Source organism: Hyla sarda, unplaced genomic scaffold (genome assembly GCF_029499605.1).
Source record: "Hyla sarda isolate aHylSar1 unplaced genomic scaffold, aHylSar1.hap1 scaffold_353, whole genome shotgun sequence".
NCBI classification, from domain to species: domain Eukaryota; kingdom Metazoa; phylum Chordata; class Amphibia; order Anura; family Hylidae; genus Hyla; species Hyla sarda.
The window spans coordinates 1-18906 of NW_026610295.1; the positions used below are offsets into that span (position 1 = coordinate 1).

The 18906-nt window shown below is 47.0% G+C and overlaps 7 non-coding genes and 1 pseudogene across 7 annotated transcripts; all 8 read right to left on the minus strand.

Annotated features, from left to right (window-relative positions):
* Window positions 1-1371: 1371 nt before the first annotated feature.
* Window positions 1372-1562, minus strand: LOC130331613 (U2 spliceosomal RNA). Its single transcript, XR_008874482.1, has one exon. It is a non-coding gene; the product is annotated as a U2 spliceosomal RNA (small nuclear RNA).
* A 2085-nt stretch (window positions 1563-3647) lies between these two features.
* Window positions 3648-3838, minus strand: LOC130331625 (U2 spliceosomal RNA). The gene has a single exon (XR_008874493.1). It is a non-coding gene; the product is annotated as a U2 spliceosomal RNA (small nuclear RNA).
* A 2087-nt stretch (window positions 3839-5925) lies between these two features.
* Window positions 5926-6115, minus strand: LOC130331656 (U2 spliceosomal RNA). Its single transcript, XR_008874522.1, has one exon. It is a non-coding gene; the product is annotated as a U2 spliceosomal RNA (small nuclear RNA).
* A 2736-nt stretch (window positions 6116-8851) lies between these two features.
* LOC130331670 (U2 spliceosomal RNA) lies at window positions 8852-9069 on the minus strand (annotated as a pseudogene).
* Window positions 9070-11166: 2097 nt separating this feature from the next.
* On the minus strand, window positions 11167-11357 carry LOC130331692 (U2 spliceosomal RNA). Its single transcript, XR_008874542.1, has one exon. It is a non-coding gene; the product is annotated as a U2 spliceosomal RNA (small nuclear RNA).
* A 2090-nt stretch (window positions 11358-13447) lies between these two features.
* LOC130331637 (U2 spliceosomal RNA) lies at window positions 13448-13638 on the minus strand. The gene has a single exon (XR_008874504.1). It is a non-coding gene; the product is annotated as a U2 spliceosomal RNA (small nuclear RNA).
* Window positions 13639-15731: 2093 nt separating this feature from the next.
* LOC130331649 (U2 spliceosomal RNA) lies at window positions 15732-15922 on the minus strand. Its single transcript, XR_008874516.1, has one exon. It is a non-coding gene; the product is annotated as a U2 spliceosomal RNA (small nuclear RNA).
* Window positions 15923-18004: 2082 nt separating this feature from the next.
* Window positions 18005-18195, minus strand: LOC130331661 (U2 spliceosomal RNA). The gene has a single exon (XR_008874525.1). It is a non-coding gene; the product is annotated as a U2 spliceosomal RNA (small nuclear RNA).
* Between the last annotated feature and the right edge of the window lie 711 nt (window positions 18196-18906).

Here is an 18906-nt window from a genome sequence, read left to right on the forward strand (position 1 = left end):
TCACATACACAGCAAAGGAGAGATGTTGTTTACACCTAGTGATGTCAGTGGTATTGAGTGACATCACAGCACAGTGCTAAGGCTCCTGGGCCTGGACACAGCAGCGGCTGCAATATCTCAACGGAGAATACGTTTATATATATGTGTGTGTGTGCGCGTATATATATATATATATATATATATATATATATATATATATATATTTCTCCGCCGAAATCACTTTTAAACCCATTTCCACCTTTTTTTCCCTTCTCTTCCTCTTACTTTTTTTTCACGTTTTTTTACGTTTTTCTCCTTTTCGCCTCTTTTCTGGGCGTATTATTCTTCTTTTTCTTCTTTTTTTTCGTCTAATGCATACCCCATCAGTGCAGCAATGCTTATTCAATACCGCCAGCAGATGGAGACACTGGGGGATAATTTTCTAAGGATTTATACTGATTTTTCCTGTCTGAATTTGTCGCACAGAAAGTTGCAGGCCAAATATGTGTGACATTTCTGCGACTTTAGCTTCTAGAGCATTTTTACAACATTATACATAGGTGCTGAATACATAAAAAGCGACTGTTCAGCGACAGACAAGTCGCATCGGCTGAAAGTAGGCCAGAATGTCAGTCCATGTTGGAGCAGGTTTAGATACAGTCTAAAGTATAGATCTCAAAGTCTGTGCACAGAATTTAGCAAGGGCCTCGCACCTTCTGATGCATCAGGTAGGTGCACAATAGCATAGCCTAACCCTCTGTACTTTGGTCTATATTGATGCGGGACATAGACAGCCAGCTGATGACCAATCCATTAGTGCAATGGATGGCTGGAAGCATTTGTCTTTGCCTTTGCAATACCACAGAAGCAATGCATGGTCAATGTACAGCAATGACACACCTGTGTGAACAGCCAGGAGACCCCCCCCCCCCCCCATGTTATGTTACATAGTTACATAGTTAGTACGGTCGAAAAAAGACATATGTCCATCAAGTTCAACCAGGGAATTAAGGGGTAGGGGTGTGGCGCGATATTGGGGAAGGGATGAGATTTTATATTTCTTCATAAGCATTAATCTTATTTTGTCAATTAGGAACATTCAGCACCCACCCGCTATCAAGGCAGCTGCCTATCATGTCATGCCCTACCTGCACAGGTGTGCTGGCTACTCAAATGATCCAATTAAGGAGGCCATTTAGTCAGCAGCAGCAGAAGTCCTGTGCCTGGACGCTCCAACAGCGGCCAGACACAAGCAGAAGCAGCAGAAGCAGCAGCAGCACCACCTTTTGTTTTTTGGCTGCAGCAGCAGCAAGGCCCACAGGGCTGGCTAGCTGGCTAGCCAGCAAGCAGGTAGCAATGAAAGTAGGAATCTTTCTTTTTAACCCTGTAAGGGGGTGGTGCACTGTACCCGAAGATACTGCCATATCGGGTCAATGCATAGGGCGACGGAAGCAAGCTTCGAAATCGGCCCCCGTTCTCAAAAATCCATTTAATATATGGTCCCCAGATAGGGGACGTATCAGATATTAAACTGATAAGAACAGATACTACACTTGATCTTAGCCAAAAGGCCGAGAAGCGATAACCGTGAAAGGGGCGGGCCCAACAAGGTGCCCTTCATGGGCACTATCACTGCTTGCTGTCAGGGAGGCTGCCAGACAATTTTCCATGCACACTCTGGGCTGGGGGGCAGTCAACCACCAGTACACACAGCAGAACCTAAACCCATACCATTATTGCTAAGCAGCAAGACAGGGGCCCATTGCACTCCCACGGGGCCTTTTTAAATGCAATCCATAACCCGGATTTGCCAGGAACCCTTCTTACTCCTCCTACTTGCATGTGACACTGGGCTTAGGATCTGCATAGGAAACACACACACAAGCACACACCTACCTTTGTTGCCTGCAGATGCCTCCTTGGCTGTCCCCAAACGGTATCAAACCAACACCCACGGGAAGCTGTAAGCATAGAGGACATGCCTGCACCCCATTGGACTTACCTGTGTGGGTTAAACCCGGGTTATTTGACAACCTATGGCGGTGATGGTTCTGCTCAGGCAGAGCAGTGCTGATGCTCCTCATAAAGCTGTCGCTGCTGTGAAGGTTCTAGGTGACATCACAAATCCCTATGGTTACATACACAACAAAGCTGGGTTGTTGTTGTTTACACTCTGCAAGGCCTGTGGAAGTGAGTGACATCATAGCACTGTAGTTCTGAGGGTTCTAGATGGATGCAACAATCTCCTGTTGCTTCTATGAAGGCCATAATAGACGACATCACCAAACAGCTCCATAGTCACATACACAGCAAAGGAGAGATGTTGTTTACACCTAGTGATGTCAGTGGTATTGAGTGACATCACAGCACAGTGCTAAGGCTCCTGGGCCTGGACACAGCAGCGGCTGCAATATCTCAACGGAGAATACGTTTATATATATGTGTGTGTGTGCGCGTATATATATATATATATATATATATATATATATATATATATATTTCTCCGCCGAAATCACTTTTAAACCCATTTCCACCTTTTTTTCCCTTCTCTTCCTCTTACTTTTTTTTCACGTTTTTTTACGTTTTTCTCCTTTTCGCCTCTTTTCTGGGCGTATTATTCTTCTTTTTCTTCTTTTTTTTCGTCTAATGCATACCCCATCAGTGCAGCAATGCTTATTCAATACCGCCAGCAGATGGAGACACTGGGGGATAATTTTCTAAGGATTTATACTGATTTTTCCTGTCTGAATTTGTCGCACAGAAAGTTGCAGGCCAAATATGTGTGACATTTCTGCGACTTTAGCTTCTAGAGCATTTTTACAACATTATACATAGGTGCTGAATACATAAAAAGCGACTGTTCAGCGACAGACAAGTCGCATCGGCTGAAAGTAGGCCAGAATGTCAGTCCATGTTGGAGCAGGTTTAGATACAGTCTAAAGTATAGATCTCAAAGTCTGTGCACAGAATTTAGCAAGGGCCTCGCACCTTCTGATGCATCAGGTAGGTGCACAATAGCATAGCCTAACCCTCTGTACTTTGGTCTATATTGATGCGGGACATAGACAGCCAGCTGATGACCAATCCATTAGTGCAATGGATGGCTGGAAGCATTTGTCTTTGCCTTTGCAATACCACAGAAGCAATGCATGGTCAATGTACAGCAATGACACACCTGTGTGAACAGCCAGGAGACCCCCCCCCCCCCCCCATGTTATGTTACATAGTTACATAGTTAGTACGGTCGAAAAAAGACATATGTCCATCAAGTTCAACCAGGGAATTAAGGGGTAGGGGTGTGGCGCGATATTGGGGAAGGGATGAGATTTTATATTTCTTCATAAGCATTAATCTTATTTTGTCAATTAGGAACATTCAGCACCCACCCGCTATCAAGGCAGCTGCCTATCATGTCATGCCCTACCTGCACAGGTGTGCTGGCTACTCAAATGATCCAATTAAGGAGGCCATTTAGTCAGCAGCAGCAGAAGTCCTGTGCCTGGACGCTCCAACAGCGGCCAGACACAAGCAGAAGCAGCAGAAGCAGCAGCAGCACCACCTTTTGTTTTTTGGCTGCAGCAGCAGCAAGGCCCACAGGGCTGGCTAGCTGGCTAGCCAGCAAGCAGGTAGCAATGAAAGTAGGAATCTTTCTTTTTAACCCTGTAAGGGGGTGGTGCACTGTACCCGAAGATACTGCCATATCGGGTCAATGCATAGGGCGACGGAAGCAAGCTTCGAAATCGGCCCCCGTTCTCAAAAATCCATTTAATATATGGTCCCCAGATAGGGGACGTATCAGATATTAAACTGATAAGAACAGATACTACACTTGATCTTAGCCAAAAGGCCGAGAAGCGATAACCGTGAAAGGGGCGGGCCCAACAAGGTGCCCTTCATGGGCACTATCACTGCTTGCTGTCAGGGAGGCTGCCAGACAATTTTCCATGCACACTCTGGGCTGGGGGGCAGTCAACCACCAGTACACACAGCAGAACCTAAACCCATACCATTATTGCTAAGCAGCAAGACAGGGGCCCATTGCACTCCCACGGGGCCTTTTTAAATGCAATCCATAACCCGGATTTGCCAGGAACCCTTCTTACTCCTCCTACTTGCATGTGACACTGGGCTTAGGATCTGCATAGGAAACACACACACAAGCACACACCTACCTTTGTTGCCTGCAGATGCCTCCTTGGCTGTCCCCAAACGGTATCAAACCAACACCCACGGGAAGCTGTAAGCATAGAGGACATGCCTGCACCCCATTGGACTTACCTGTGTGGGTTAAACCCGGGTTATTTGACAACCTATGGCGGTGATGGTTCTGCTCAGGCAGAGCAGTGCTGATGCTCCTCATAAAGCTGTCGCTGCTGTGAAGGTTCTAGGTGACATCACAAATCCCTATGGTTACATACACAACAAAGCTGGGTTGTTGTTGTTTACACTCTGCAAGGCCTGTGGAAGTGAGTGACATCATAGCACTGTAGTTCTGAGGGTTCTAGATGGATGCAACAATCTCCTGTTGCTTCTATGAAGGCCATAATAGACGACATCACCAAACAGCTCCATAGTCACATACACAGCAAAGGAGAGATGTTGTTTACACCTAGTGATGTCAGTGGTATTGAGTGACATCACAGCACAGTGCTAAGGCTCCTGGGCCTGGACACAGCAGCGGCTGCAATATCTCAACGGAGAATACGTTTATATATATGTGTGCGTGTGCGCGTATATATATATATATATATATATATATATATATATATTTCTCCGCCGAAATCACTTTTAAACCCATTTCCACCTTTTTTTCCCTTCTCTTCCTCTTACTTTTTTTTCACGTTTTTTTACGTTTTTCTCCTTTTCGCCTCTTTTCTGGGCATATTATTCTTCTTTTTCTTCTTTTTTTTCGTCTAATGCATACCCCATCAGTGCAGCAATGCTTATTCAATACCGCCAGCAGATGGAGACACTGGGGGATAATTTTCTAAGGATTTATACTGATTTTTCCTGTCTGAATTTGTCGCACAGAAAGTTGCAGGCCAAATATGTGTGACATTTCTGCGACTTTAGCTTCTAGAGCATTTTTACAACATTATACATAGGTGCTGAATACATAAAAAGCGACTGTTCAGCGACAGACAAGTCGCATCGGCTGAAAGTAGGCCAGAATGTCAGTCCATGTTGGAGCAGGTTTAGATACAGTCTAAAGTATAGATCTCAAAGTCTGTGCACAGAATTTAGCAAGGGCCTCGCACCTTCTGATGCATCAGGTAGGTGCACAATAGCATAGCCTAACCCTCTGTACTTTGGTCTATATTGATGCGGGACATAGACAGCCAGCTGATGACCAATCCATTAGTGCAATGGATGGCTGGAAGCATTTGTCTTTGCCTTTGCAATACCACAGAAGCAATGCATGGTCAATGTACAGCAATGACACACCTGTGTGAACAGCCAGGAGACCCCCCCCCCCCCCCCCCATGTTATGTTACATAGTTACATAGTTAGTACGGTCGAAAAAAGACATATGTCCATCAAGTTCAACCAGGGAATTAAGGGGTAGGGGTGTGGCGCGATATTGGGGAAGGGATGAGATTTTATATTTCTTCATAAGCATTAATCTTATTTTGTCAATTAGGAACATTCAGCACCCACCCGCTATCAAGGCAGCTGCCTATCATGTCATGCCCTACCTGCACAGGTGTGCTGGCTACTCAAATGATCCAATTAAGGAGGCCATTTAGTCAGCAGCAGCAGAAGTCCTGTGCCTGGACGCTCCAACAGCGGCCAGACACAAGCAGAAGCAGAAGCAGCAGAAGCAGCAGCAGCACCACCTTTTGTTTTTTGGCTGCAGCAGCAGCAAGGCCCACAGGGCTGGCTAGCTGGCTAGCCAGCAAGCAGGTAGCAATGAAAGTAGGAATCTTTCTTTTTAACCCTGTAAGGGGGTGGTGCACTGTACCCGAAGATACTGCCATATCGGGTCAATGCATAGGGCGACGGAAGCAAGCTTCGAAATCGGCCCCCGTTCTCAAAAATCCATTTAATATATGGTCCCCAGATAGGGGACGTATCAGATATTAAACTGATAAGAACAGATTTAAAAAGTACATTTAAACGCATGTTAAGAACATAAAACCACTGTTTTTCCATTTTTGCCTTCTTCTTACCTGCTTTGATAAAAAAAAATCTGATTTTAGATTTGGTGCCCTCCCACCAGTGCAGCATAGGCTCGTGGGGTTTTCTTTGTGATTGCCAGCATTGGTAGGTCCGCACAAACTCCTCTTTTATCTCAGGGTCCTCTAGGAGTGTGGTGTTTAATCTCCAGAGGCCCCTTTTTGCTTTTTGCTCCCCCTCTAGCTCCAGGCCCACCAAGAGGAGCTTATGATCAGAGAAGATATTCTGCTCGAGCGTGCATTTCAGGGGTTTAAAAGCTCTAGAGGAAAAAATAAAATCGATTCTGGAGCTCACTCTTCCATTGGACCATGTGGCGCCCGGGTCCTCCGGCAAGAGATCCTTCCAGCAATCTTTCAAATTAAAATCATCAATAAAATTTTTAAGCAGGTAAGAAGTGCGGTCTTTACGATTAATATCCCCACCCTGCCGGTGTTCCCCATCACGTATGCAGTTAAAATCACCTCCCACCAGCAGGGGGGAAGACCCAACACAAAACAGTGGTAAAATTTCAAATAGTTCTGCCCGCTCCTGTTTATCAGGAGGGGCATACACATTTAAAACACAAATTAAAAGTCCATTAAAATATAGATGAATTAAAAGAGCTCTGCCAGGCACAATCTCAGTTACTGTATGAATAGAAAAGGACTGGCCTCGGCAGAGCAGCCCAACACCCACAGAACGACAGTCATTTGCACCGGACCATATGGATGGGCCCAGCTTCCAGTCTTCTTTTAAGTCTTTATAGTCCATTTTACTAGGGATTCCACATTCTTGTAGCAGGCAAAGGTCAAAGTCACATGTCTCTAGATAAGAAAATAAAGCAGCCCTGCGATCAGGGCTCTTTAAGGACCTCACATTGAGTGAGGCAATTTTTACAGGGATAGGCATAGTTTATGGAGAGTCCGTGCTTGGAGAATCAAAGTCAATAATAAGCTGCGTACCGTCATCCCCCGCCTGCGGGGTCATCAGCTCCTTGATGTTCTGAGGGTCGGAGCTTGAGATCGATGATGCCCCGACCCTGAGCTCGCTCTCGTCCGAACTACGGCACGCCGCTTTCCTTTGAATGTCTTCCTCTTCTTCTTCTCTTTGTCTTTTAAATGTCACACTGCTGTCCATATCCTCTGTGTTGCTCTCACTCGATGTAATCTCTGGCCCCCGGCTGATGGATCTGCGTCTTCTTTCATCTTTTGACGACTGGAACTGCTGCACAGGGGCCTGTGAGGCCTCTTTTCCGGAACCTTTGCCGCTACCTTGGGAAGTTTTCATCGCTTGTTCCCCAGCAAGCGTTGCTGAGGACTGTTGCTCCAACTTCCCCATCGATCGACGATGGCCAGTTTTACCCACCGGGTCCACTGCTGGCGGGGCAGCAAACCCTGGTTTGGCGCCACTTGTCTTCTTGGCCCTGTCCTGTATAGGCGGAGTAACAGGACCGGGCTCAGACCTGGCCACCTGGCTCCCCTTCCGGCGGGCTTTCACCGGGGCCTCTTCGTCCGGAGCAGGGCGACCCTGGGCCAAGCCAGTACCTGGCTTATGTTGCAATTTTGGGTCCACCTCTGCCCCCACTCTTGAGCCAGGTAGGAAGTCGATCGACGTCTTTCAATTTCCCGGGCAGTAAACTCGATCACCCGCCCGGGCTTCGTGGAATCCCCATGGCCTCCCCCTAGCACTACCACCGGTGGGCCCCCCGATGGAGCACCAGAGGTCTTGGGCCTGGACCCATCAGTACCTGCCATCTGGGGTTTGGGCATCTTAAAAAAGGACGTCTTTTGTCCTGTCCCCTCTTTGGGTGGGCCCAGCCTTGACCCACCCATCGTAGTTTTTGCTTTATGGGGACAGGAATTAAAATCGTGATTTTCCTCTCCGCAGAGGTTGCACCTTATCGTATGGCTACATCTTGAGGCTATGTGACCTTCTTGGCCACACCTATTGCAGCGAATCACACGCTCCGCGCCGCAGGTCTCCTGGGTGTGGCCAAACCTCAAGCAATTTCGGCAATACATAGGCATTTGAGGATAGAACAGGAAGCCCCGAACTCTCCCGATGGCAAAATTTGGGGGCGGATGGCAAAGACCCCCAATACCACCGGGATCCTTACGGAGCTTGACCCAGAACTTCCTCTTGCCGTTCCAGAACCGCACGGAGTTCAAGATTTTGTTTGCGAATCGCACCTCTTCGCAGTATCGTCAAAGAAAAGTGGCTATATCCTCCGTGGTCACATGAGGGCTGTGCATAGCCACCACCAACGGTATATGTTCCTCACCATAGAGGAACTGGAACGAAAGACCGTCGAGTCGATCGTCCCTCTGGTCCGCACCAGACAAGGTTGCATAGATGTTATCGCAACACGCCGTGGCCGTGAAGGTGACGGTATACAGGCCACGGCTTTCCTGGTCATTTAGACACAGGATGTCCTCCCTATTGAGGCGGAAGTAGTCAAGAAGAATCACCTCCGCAATGAAGCGGAGGTTCTTCAACTGACGATGGCTCTCCGACACCTCTATGCGGATGGTATTTCGCATCGACATTTCCCCAGAGGGGAAAGCCCAGGAGAACGGCATCTTCCACACCCAGGGACTAAGCCCCTTCCCCAATAGCAGCAGGGGCTCGGAATCCCGCTATAAAAGCGGAACCCTTACCCAAGGCAGAGGTCGGGGGTACCCTAGGTGCTTCCGAAGCTACAGGTAACGCTCAACGTACCGAAAATGCCTTCTGAGACACAAGGTCCCAGAGACAGGGGGATCGCAATCCGTTGTCTGTGGACTAAGCCCGCTCCCCAATAGCAGCAAGGGGGTGAAGTCCCTCCGTAAGGAGAGACAATCCCCCAAGGCCGAGAAGCGGGGTACCACAGACACCTTCCGACCAGACCAAATGCAGATACTACACTTGATCTTAGCCAAAAGGCCGAGAAGCGATAACCGTGAAAGGGGCGGGCCCAACAAGGTGCCCTTCATGGGCACTATCACTGCTTGCTGTCAGGGAGGCTGCCAGACAATTTTCCATGCACACTCTGGGCTGGGGGGCAGTCAACCACCAGTACACACAGCAGAACCTAAACCCATACCATTATTGCTAAGCAGCAAGACAGGGGCCCATTGCACTCCCACGGGGCCTTTTTAAATGCAATCCATAACCCGGATTTGCCAGGAACCCTTCTTACTCCTCCTACTTGCATGTGACACTGGGCTTAGGATCTGCATAGGAAACACACACACAAGCACACACCTACCTTTGTTGCCTGCAGATGCCTCCTTGGCTGTCCCCAAACGGTATCAAACCAACACCCACGGGAAGCTGTAAGCATAGAGGACATGCCTGCACCCCATTGGACTTACCTGTGTGGGTTAAACCCGGGTTATTTGACAACCTATGGCGGTGATGGTTCTGCTCAGGCAGAGCAGTGCTGATGCTCCTCATAAAGCTGTCGCTGCTGTGAAGGTTCTAGGTGACATCACAAATCCCTATGGTTACATACACAACAAAGCTGGGTTGTTGTTGTTTACACTCTGCAAGGCCTGTGGAAGTGAGTGACATCATAGCACTGTAGTTCTGAGGGTTCTAGATGGATGCAACAATCTCCTGTTGCTTCTATGAAGGCCATAATAGACGACATCACCAAACAGCTCCATAGTCACATACACAGCAAAGGAGAGATGTTGTTTACACCTAGTGATGTCAGTGGTATTGAGTGACATCACAGCACAGTGCTAAGGCTCCTGGGCCTGGACACAGCAGCGGCTGCAATATCTCAACGGAGAATACGTTTATATATATGTGTGTGTGTGCGCGTATATATATATATATATATATATATATATATATATATATATATTTCTCCGCCGAAATCACTTTTAAACCCATTTCCACCTTTTTTTCCCTTCTCTTCCTCTTACTTTTTTTTCACGTTTTTTTACGTTTTTCTCCTTTTCGCCTCTTTTCTGGGCGTATTATTCTTCTTTTTCTTCTTTTTTTTCGTCTAATGCATACCCCATCAGTGCAGCAATGCTTATTCAATACCGCCAGCAGATGGAGACACTGGGGGATAATTTTCTAAGGATTTATACTGATTTTTCCTGTCTGAATTTGTCGCACAGAAAGTTGCAGGCCAAATATGTGTGACATTTCTGCGACTTTAGCTTCTAGAGCATTTTTACAACATTATACATAGGTGCTGAATACATAAAAAGCGACTGTTCAGCGACAGACAAGTCGCATCGGCTGAAAGTAGGCCAGAATGTCAGTCCATGTTGGAGCAGGTTTAGATACAGTCTAAAGTATAGATCTCAAAGTCTGTGCACAGAATTTAGCAAGGGCCTCGCACCTTCTGATGCATCAGGTAGGTGCACAATAGCATAGCCTAACCCTCTGTACTTTGGTCTATATTGATGCGGGACATAGACAGCCAGCTGATGACCAATCCATTAGTGCAATGGATGGCTGGAAGCATTTGTCTTTGCCTTTGCAATACCACAGAAGCAATGCATGGTCAATGTACAGCAATGACACACCTGTGTGAACAACCAGGAGACCCCCCCCCCCCCCCCATGTTATGTTACATAGTTACATAGTTAGTACGGTCGAAAAAAGACATATGTCCATCAAGTTCAACCAGGGAATTAAGGGGTAGGGGTGTGGCGCGATATTGGGGAAGGGATGAGATTTTATATTTCTTCATAAGCATTAATCTTATTTTGTCAATTAGGAACATTCAGCACCCACCCGCTATCAAGGCAGCTGCCTATCATGTCATGCCCTACCTGCACAGGTGTGCTGGCTACTCAAATGATCCAATTAAGGAGGCCATTTAGTCAGCAGCAGCAGAAGTCCTGTGCCTGGACGCTCCAACAGCGGCCAGACACAAGCAGAAGCAGAAGCAGCAGAAGCAGCAGCAGCAGCAGCACCACCTTTTGTTTTTTGGCTGCAGCAGCAGCAAGGCCCACAGGGCTGGCTAGCTGGCTAGCCAGCAAGCAGGTAGCAATGAAAGTAGGAATCTTTCTTTTTAACCCTGTAAGGGGGGGGTGCACTGTACCCGAAGATACTGCCATATCGGGTCAATGCATAGGGCGACGGAAGCAAGCTTCGAAATCGGCCCCCGTTCTCAAAAATCCATTTAATATATGGTCCCCAGATAGGGGACGTATCAGATATTAAACTGATAAGAACAGATACTACACTTGATCTTAGCCAAAAGGCCGAGAAGCGATAACCGTGAAAGGGGCGGGCCCAACAAGGTGCCCTTCATGGGCACTATCACTGCTTGCTGTCAGGGAGGCTGCCAGACAATTTTCCATTCACACTCTGGGCTGGGGGGCAGTCAACCACCAGTACACACAGCAGAACCTAAACCCATACCATTATTGCTAAGCAGCAAGACAGGGGCCCATTGCACTCCCACGGGGCCTTTTTAAATGCAATCCATAACCCGGATTTGCCAGGAACCCTTCTTACTCCTCCTACTTGCATGTGACACTGGGCTTAGGATCTGCATAGGAAACACACACACAAGCACACACCTACCTTTGTTGCCTGCAGATGCCTCCTTGGCTGTCCCCAAACGGTATCAAACCAACACCCACGGGAAGCTGTAAGCATAGAGGACATGCCTGCACCCCATTGGACTTACCTGTGTGGGTTAAACCCGGGTTATTTGACAACCTATGGCGTTGATGGTTCTGCTCAGGCAGAGCAGTGCTGATGCTCCTCATAAAGCTGTCGCTGCTGTGAAGGTTCTAGGTGACATCACAAATCCCTATGGTTACATACACAACAAAGCTGGGTTGTTGTTGTTTACACTCTGCAAGGCCTGTGGAAGTGAGTGACATCATAGCACTGTAGTTCTGAGGGTTCTAGATGGATGCAACAATCTCCTGTTGCTTCTATGAAGGCCATAATAGACGACATCACCAAACAGCTCCATAGTCACATACACAGCAAAGGAGAGATGTTGTTTACACCTAGTGATGTCAGTGGTATTGAGTGACATCACAGCACAGTGCTAAGGCTCCTGGGCCTGGACACAGCAGCGGCTGCAATATCTCAACGGAGAATACGTTTATATATATGTGTGTGTGTGCGCGTATATATATATATATATATATATATATATATATATATATATATATTTCTCCGCCGAAATCACTTTTAAACCCATTTCCACCTTTTTCTCCCTTCTCTTCCTCTTACTTTTTTTTCACGTTTTTTTACGTTTTTCTCCTTTTCGCCTCTTTTCTGGGCGTATTATTCTTCTTTTTCTTCTTTTTTTTCGTCTAATGCATACCCCATCAGTGCAGCAATGATTATTCAATACCGCCAGCAGATGGAGACACTGGGGGATAATTTTCTAAGGATTTATACTGATTTTTCCTGTCTGAATTTGTCGCACAGAAAGTTGCAGGCCAAATATGTGTGACATTTCTGCGACTTTAGCTTCTAGAGCATTTTTACAACATTATACATAGGTGCTGAATACATAAAAAGCGACTGTTCAGCGACAGACAAGTCGCATCGGCTGAAAGTAGGCCAGAATGTCAGTCCATGTTGGAGCAGGTTTAGATACAGTCTAAAGTATAGATCTCAAAGTCTGTGCACAGAATTTAGCAAGGGCCTCGCACCTTCTGATGCATCAGGTAGGTGCACAATAGCATAGCCTAACCCTCTGTACTTTGGTCTATATTGATGCGGGACATAGACAGCCAGCTGATGACCAATCCATTAGTGCAATGGATGGCTGGAAGCATTTGTCTTTGCCTTTGCAATACCACAGAAGCAATGCATGGTCAATGTACAGCAATGACACACCTGTGTGAACAGCCAGGAGACCCCCCCCCCCCCATGTTATGTTACATAGTTACATAGTTAGTACGGTCGAAAAAAGACATATGTCCATCAAGTTCAACCAGGGAATTAAGGGGTAGGGGTGTGGCGCGATATTGGGGAAGGGATGAGATTTTATATTTCTTCATAAGCATTAATCTTATTTTGTCAATTAGGAACATTCAGCACCCACCCGCTATCAAGGCAGCTGCCTATCATGTCATGCCCTACCTGCACAGGTGTGCTGGCTACTCAAATGATCCAATTAAGGAGGCCATTTAGTCAGCAGCAGCAGAAGTCCTGTGCCTGGACGCTCCAACAGCGGCCAGACACAAGCAGAAGCAGAAGCAGCAGAAGCAGCAGCAGCACCACCTTTTGTTTTTTGGCTGCAGCAGCAGCAAGGCCCACAGGGCTGGCTAGCTGGCTAGCCAGCAAGCAGGTAGCAATGAAAGTAGGAATCTTTCTTTTTAACCCTGTAAGGGGGTGGTGCACTGTACCCGAAGATACTGCCATATCGGGTCAATGCATAGGGCGACGGAAGCAAGCTTCGAAATCGGCCCCCGTTCTCAAAAATCCATTTAATATATGGTCCCCAGATAGGGGACGTATCAGATATTAAACTGATAAGAACAGATACTACACTTGATCTTAGCCAAAAGGCCGAGAAGCGATAACCGTGAAAGGGGCGGGCCCAACAAGGTGCCCTTCATGGGCACTATCACTGCTTGCTGTCAGGGAGGCTGCCAGACAATTTTCCATGCACACTCTGGGCTGGGGGGCAGTCAACCACCAGTACACACAGCAGAACCTAAACCCATACCATTATTGCCAAGCAGCAAGACAGGGGCCCATTGCACTCCCACGGGGCCTTTTTAAATGCAATCCATAACCCGGATTTGCCAGGAACCCTTCTTACTCCTCCTACTTGCATGTGACACTGGGCTTAGGATCTGCATAGGAAACACACACACAAGCACACACCTACCTTTGTTGCCTGCAGGATGCCTCCTTGGCTGTCCCCAAACGGTATCAAACCAACACCCACGGGAAGCTGTAAGCATAGAGGACATGCCTGCACCCCATTGGACTTACCTGTGTGGGTTAAACCCGGGTTATTTGACAACCTATGGCGTTGATGGTTCTGCTCAGGCAGAGCAGTGCTGATGCTCCTCATAAAGCTGTCGCTGCTGTGAAGGTTCTAGGTGACATCACAAATCCCTATGGTTACATACACAACAAAGCTGGGTTGTTGTTGTTTACACTCTGCAAGGCCTGTGGAAGTGAGTGACATCATAGCACTGTAGTTCTGAGGGTTCTAGATGGATGCAACAATCTCCTGTTGCTTCTATGAAGGCCATAATAGACGACATCACCAAACAGCTCCATAGTCACATACACAGCAAAGGAGAGATGTTGTTTACACCTAGTGATGTCAGTGGTATTGAGTGACATCACAGCACAGTGCTAAGGCTCCTGGGCCTGGACACAGCAGCGGCTGCAATATCTCAACGGAGAATACGTTTATATATATGTGTGTGTGTGCGCGTATATATATATATATATATATATATATATATATATATATATATATTTCTCCGCCGAAATCACTTTTAAACCCATTTCCACCTTTTTTTCCCTTCTCTTCCTCTTACTTTTTTTTCACGTTTTTTTACGTTTTTCTCCTTTTCGCCTCTTTTCTGGGCGTATTATTCTTCTTTTTCTTCTTTTTTTTCGTCTAATGCATACCCCATCAGTGCAGCAATGATTATTCAATACCGCCAGCAGATGGAGACACTGGGGGATAATTTTCTAAGGATTTATACTGATTTTTCCTGTCTGAATTTGTCGCACAGAAAGTTGCAGGCCAAATATGTGTGACATTTCTGCGACTTTAGCTTCTAGAGCATTTTTACAACATTATACATAGGTGCTGAATACATAAAAAGCGACTGTTCAGCGACAGACAAGTCGCATCGGCTGAAAGTAGGCCAGAATGTCAGTCCATGTTGGAGCAGGTTTAGATACAGTCTAAAGTATAGATCTCAAAGTCTGTGCACAGAATTTAGCAAGGGCCTCGCACCTTCTGATGCATCAGGTAGGTGCACAATAGCATAGCCTAACCCTCTGTACTTTGGTCTATATTGATGCGGGACATAGACAGCCAGCTGATGACCAATCCATTAGTGCAATGGATGGCTGGAAGCATTTGTCTTTGCCTTTGCAATACCACAGAAGCAATGCATGGTCAATGTACAGCAATGACACACCTGTGTGAACAGCCAGGAGACCCCCCCCCCCCCCCATGTTATGTTACATAGTTACATAGTTAGTACGGTCGAAAAAAGACATATGTCCATCAAGTTCAACCAGGGAATTAAGGGGTAGGGGTGTGGCGCGATATTGGGGAAGGGATGAGATTTTATATTTCTTCATAAGCATTAATCTTATTTTGTCAATTAGGAACATTCAGCACCCACCCGCTATCAAGGCAGCTGCCTATCATGTCATGCCCTACCTGCACAGGTGTGCTGGCTACTCAAATGATCCAATTAAGGAGGCCATTTAGTCAGCAGCAGCAGAAGTCCTGTGCCTGGACGCTCCAACAGCGGCCAGACACAAGCAGAAGCAGAAGCAGCAGAAGCAGCAGCAGCACCACCTTTTGTTTTTTGGCTGCAGCAGCAGCAAGGCCCACAGGGCTGGCTAGCTGGCTAGCCAGCAAGCAGGTAGCAATGAAAGTAGGAATCTTTCTTTTTAACCCTGTAAGGGGGTGGTGCACTGTACCCGAAGATACTGCCATATCGGGTCAATGCATAGGGCGACGGAAGCAAGCTTCGAAATCGGCCCCCGTTCTCAAAAATCCATTTAATATATGGTCCCCAGATAGGGGACGTATCAGATATTAAACTGATAAGAACAGATACTACACTTGATCTTAGCCAAAAGGCCGAGAAGCGATAACCGTGAAAGGGGCGGGCCCAACAAGGTGCCCTTCATGGGCACTATCACTGCTTGCTGTCAGGGAGGCTGCCAGACAATTTTCCATGCACACTCTGGGCTGGGGGGCAGTCAACCACCAGTACACACAGCAGAACCTAAACCCATACCATTATTGCCAAGCAGCAAGACAGGGGCCCATTGCACTCCCACGGGGCCTTTTTAAATGCAATCCATAACCCGGATTTGCCAGGAACCCTTCTTACTCCTCCTACTTGCATGTGACACTGGGCTTAGGATCTGCATAGGAAACACACACACAAGCACACACCTACCTTTGTTGCCTGCAGATGCCTCCTTGGCTGTCCCCAAATGGTATCAAACCAACACCCACGGGAAGCTGTAAGCATAGAGGACATGCCTGCACCCCATTGGACTTACCTGTGTGGGTTAAACCCGGGTTATTTGACAACCTATGGCGGTGATGGTTCTGCTCAGGCAGAGCAGTGCTGATGCTCCTCATAAAGCTGTCGCTGCTGTGAAGGTTCTAGGTGACATCACAAATCCCTATGGTTACATACACAACAAAGCTGGGTTGTTGTTGTTTACACTCTGCAAGGCCTGTGGAAGTGAGTGACATCATAGCACTGTAGTTCTGAGGGTTCTAGATGGATGCAACAATCTCCTGTTGCTTCTATGAAGGCCATAATAGACGACATCACCAAACAGCTCCATAGTCACATACACAGCAAAGGAGAGATGTTGTTTACACCTAGTGATGTCAGTGGTATTGAGTGACATCACAGCACAGTGCTAAGGCTCCTGGGCCTGGACACAGCAGCGGCTGCAATATCTCAACGGAGAATACGTTTATATATATGTGTGTGTGTGCGCGTATATATATATATATATATATATATATATATATATATATATATTTCTCCGCCGAAATCACTTTTAAACCCATTTCCACCTTTTTTTCCCTTCTCTTCCTCTTACTTTTTTTTCACGTTTTTTTACGTTTTTCTCCTTTTCGCCTCTTTTCTGGGCGTATTATTCTTCTTTTTCTTCTTTTTTTTCGTCTAATGCATACCCCATCAGTGCAGCAATGCTTATTCAATACCGCCAGCAGATGGAGACACTGGGGGATAATTTTCTAAGGATTTATACTGATTTTTCCTGTCTGAATTTGTCGCACAGAAAGTTGCAGGCCAAATATGTGTGACATTTCTGCGACTTTAGCTTCTAGAGCATTTTTACAACATTATACATAGGTGCTGAATACATAAAAAGCGACTGTTCAGCGACAGACAAGTCGCATCGGCTGAAAGTAGGCCAGAATGTCAGTCCATGTTGGAGCAGGTTTAGATACAGTCTAAAGTATAGATCTCAAAGTCTGTGCACAGAATTTAGCAAGGGCCTCGCACCTTCTGATGCATCAGGTAGGTGCACAATAGCATAGCCTAACCCTCTGTACTTTGGTCTATATTGATGCGGGACATAGACAGCCAGCTGATGACCAATCCATTAGTGCAATGGATGGCTGGAAGCATTTGTCTTTGCCTTTGCAATACCACAGAAGCAATGCATGGTCAATGTACAGCAATGACACACCTGTGTGAACAGCCAGGAGACCCCCCCCCCCCCCCATGTTATGTTACATAGTTACATAGTTAGTACGGTCGAAAAGACATATGTCCATCAAGTTCAACCAGGGAATTAAGGGGTAGGGGTGTGGCGCGATATTGGGGAAGGGATGAGATTTTATATTTCTTCATAAGCATTAATCTTATTTTGTCAATTAGGAACATTCAGCACCCACCCGCTATCAAGGCAGCTGCCTATCATGTCATGCCCTACCTGCACAGGTGTGCTGGCTACTCAAATGATCCAATTAAGGAGGCCATTTAGTCAGCAGCAGCAGAAGTCCTGTGCCTGGACGCTCCAACAGCGGCCAGACACAAGCAGAAGCAGCAGAAGCAGCAGCAGCACCACCTTTTGTTTTTTGGCTGCAGCAGCAGCAAGGCCCACAGGGCTGGCTAGCTGGCTAGCCAGCAAGCAGGTAGCAATGAAAGTAGGAATCTTTCTTTTTAACCCTGTAAGGGGGTGGTGCACTGTACCCGAAGATACTGCCATATCGGGTCAATGCATAGGGCGACGGAAGCAAGCTTCGAAATCGGCCCCCGTTCTCAAAAATCCATTTAATATATGGTCCCCAGATAGGGGACGTATCAGATATTAAACTGATAAGAACAGATACTACACTTGATCTTAGCCAAAAGGCCGAGAAGCGATAACCGTGAAAGGGGCGGGCCCAACAAGGTGCCCTTCATGGGCACTATCACTGCTTGCTGTCAGGGAGGCTGCCAGACAATTTTCCATGCACACTCTGGGCTGGGGGGCAGTCAACCACCAGTACACACAGCAGAACCTAAACCCATACCATTATTGCTAAGCAGCAAGACAGGGGCCCATTGCACTCCCACGGGGCCTTTTTAAATGCAATCCATAACCCGGATTTGCCAGGAACCCTTCTTACTCCTCCTACTTGCATGTGACACTGGGCTTAGGATCTGCATAGGAAACACACACACAAGCACACACCTACCTTTGTTGCCTGCAGATGCCTCCTTGGCTGTCCCCAAACGGTATCAAACCAACACCCACGGGAAGCTGTAAGCATAGAGGACATGCCTGCACCCCATTGGACTTACCTGTGTGGGTTAAACCCGGGTTATTTGACAACCTATGGCGGTGATGGTTCTGCTCAGGCAGAGCAGTGCTGATGCTCCTCATAAAGCTGTCGCTGCTGTGAAGGTTCTAGGTGACATCACAAATCCCTATGGTTACATACACAACAAAGCTGGGTTGTTGTTGTTTACACTCTGCAAGGCCTGTGGAAGTGAGTGACATCATAGCACTGTAGTTCTGAGGGTTCTAGATGGATGCAACAATCTCCTGTTGCTTCTATGAAGGCCATAATAGACGACATCACCAAACAGCTCC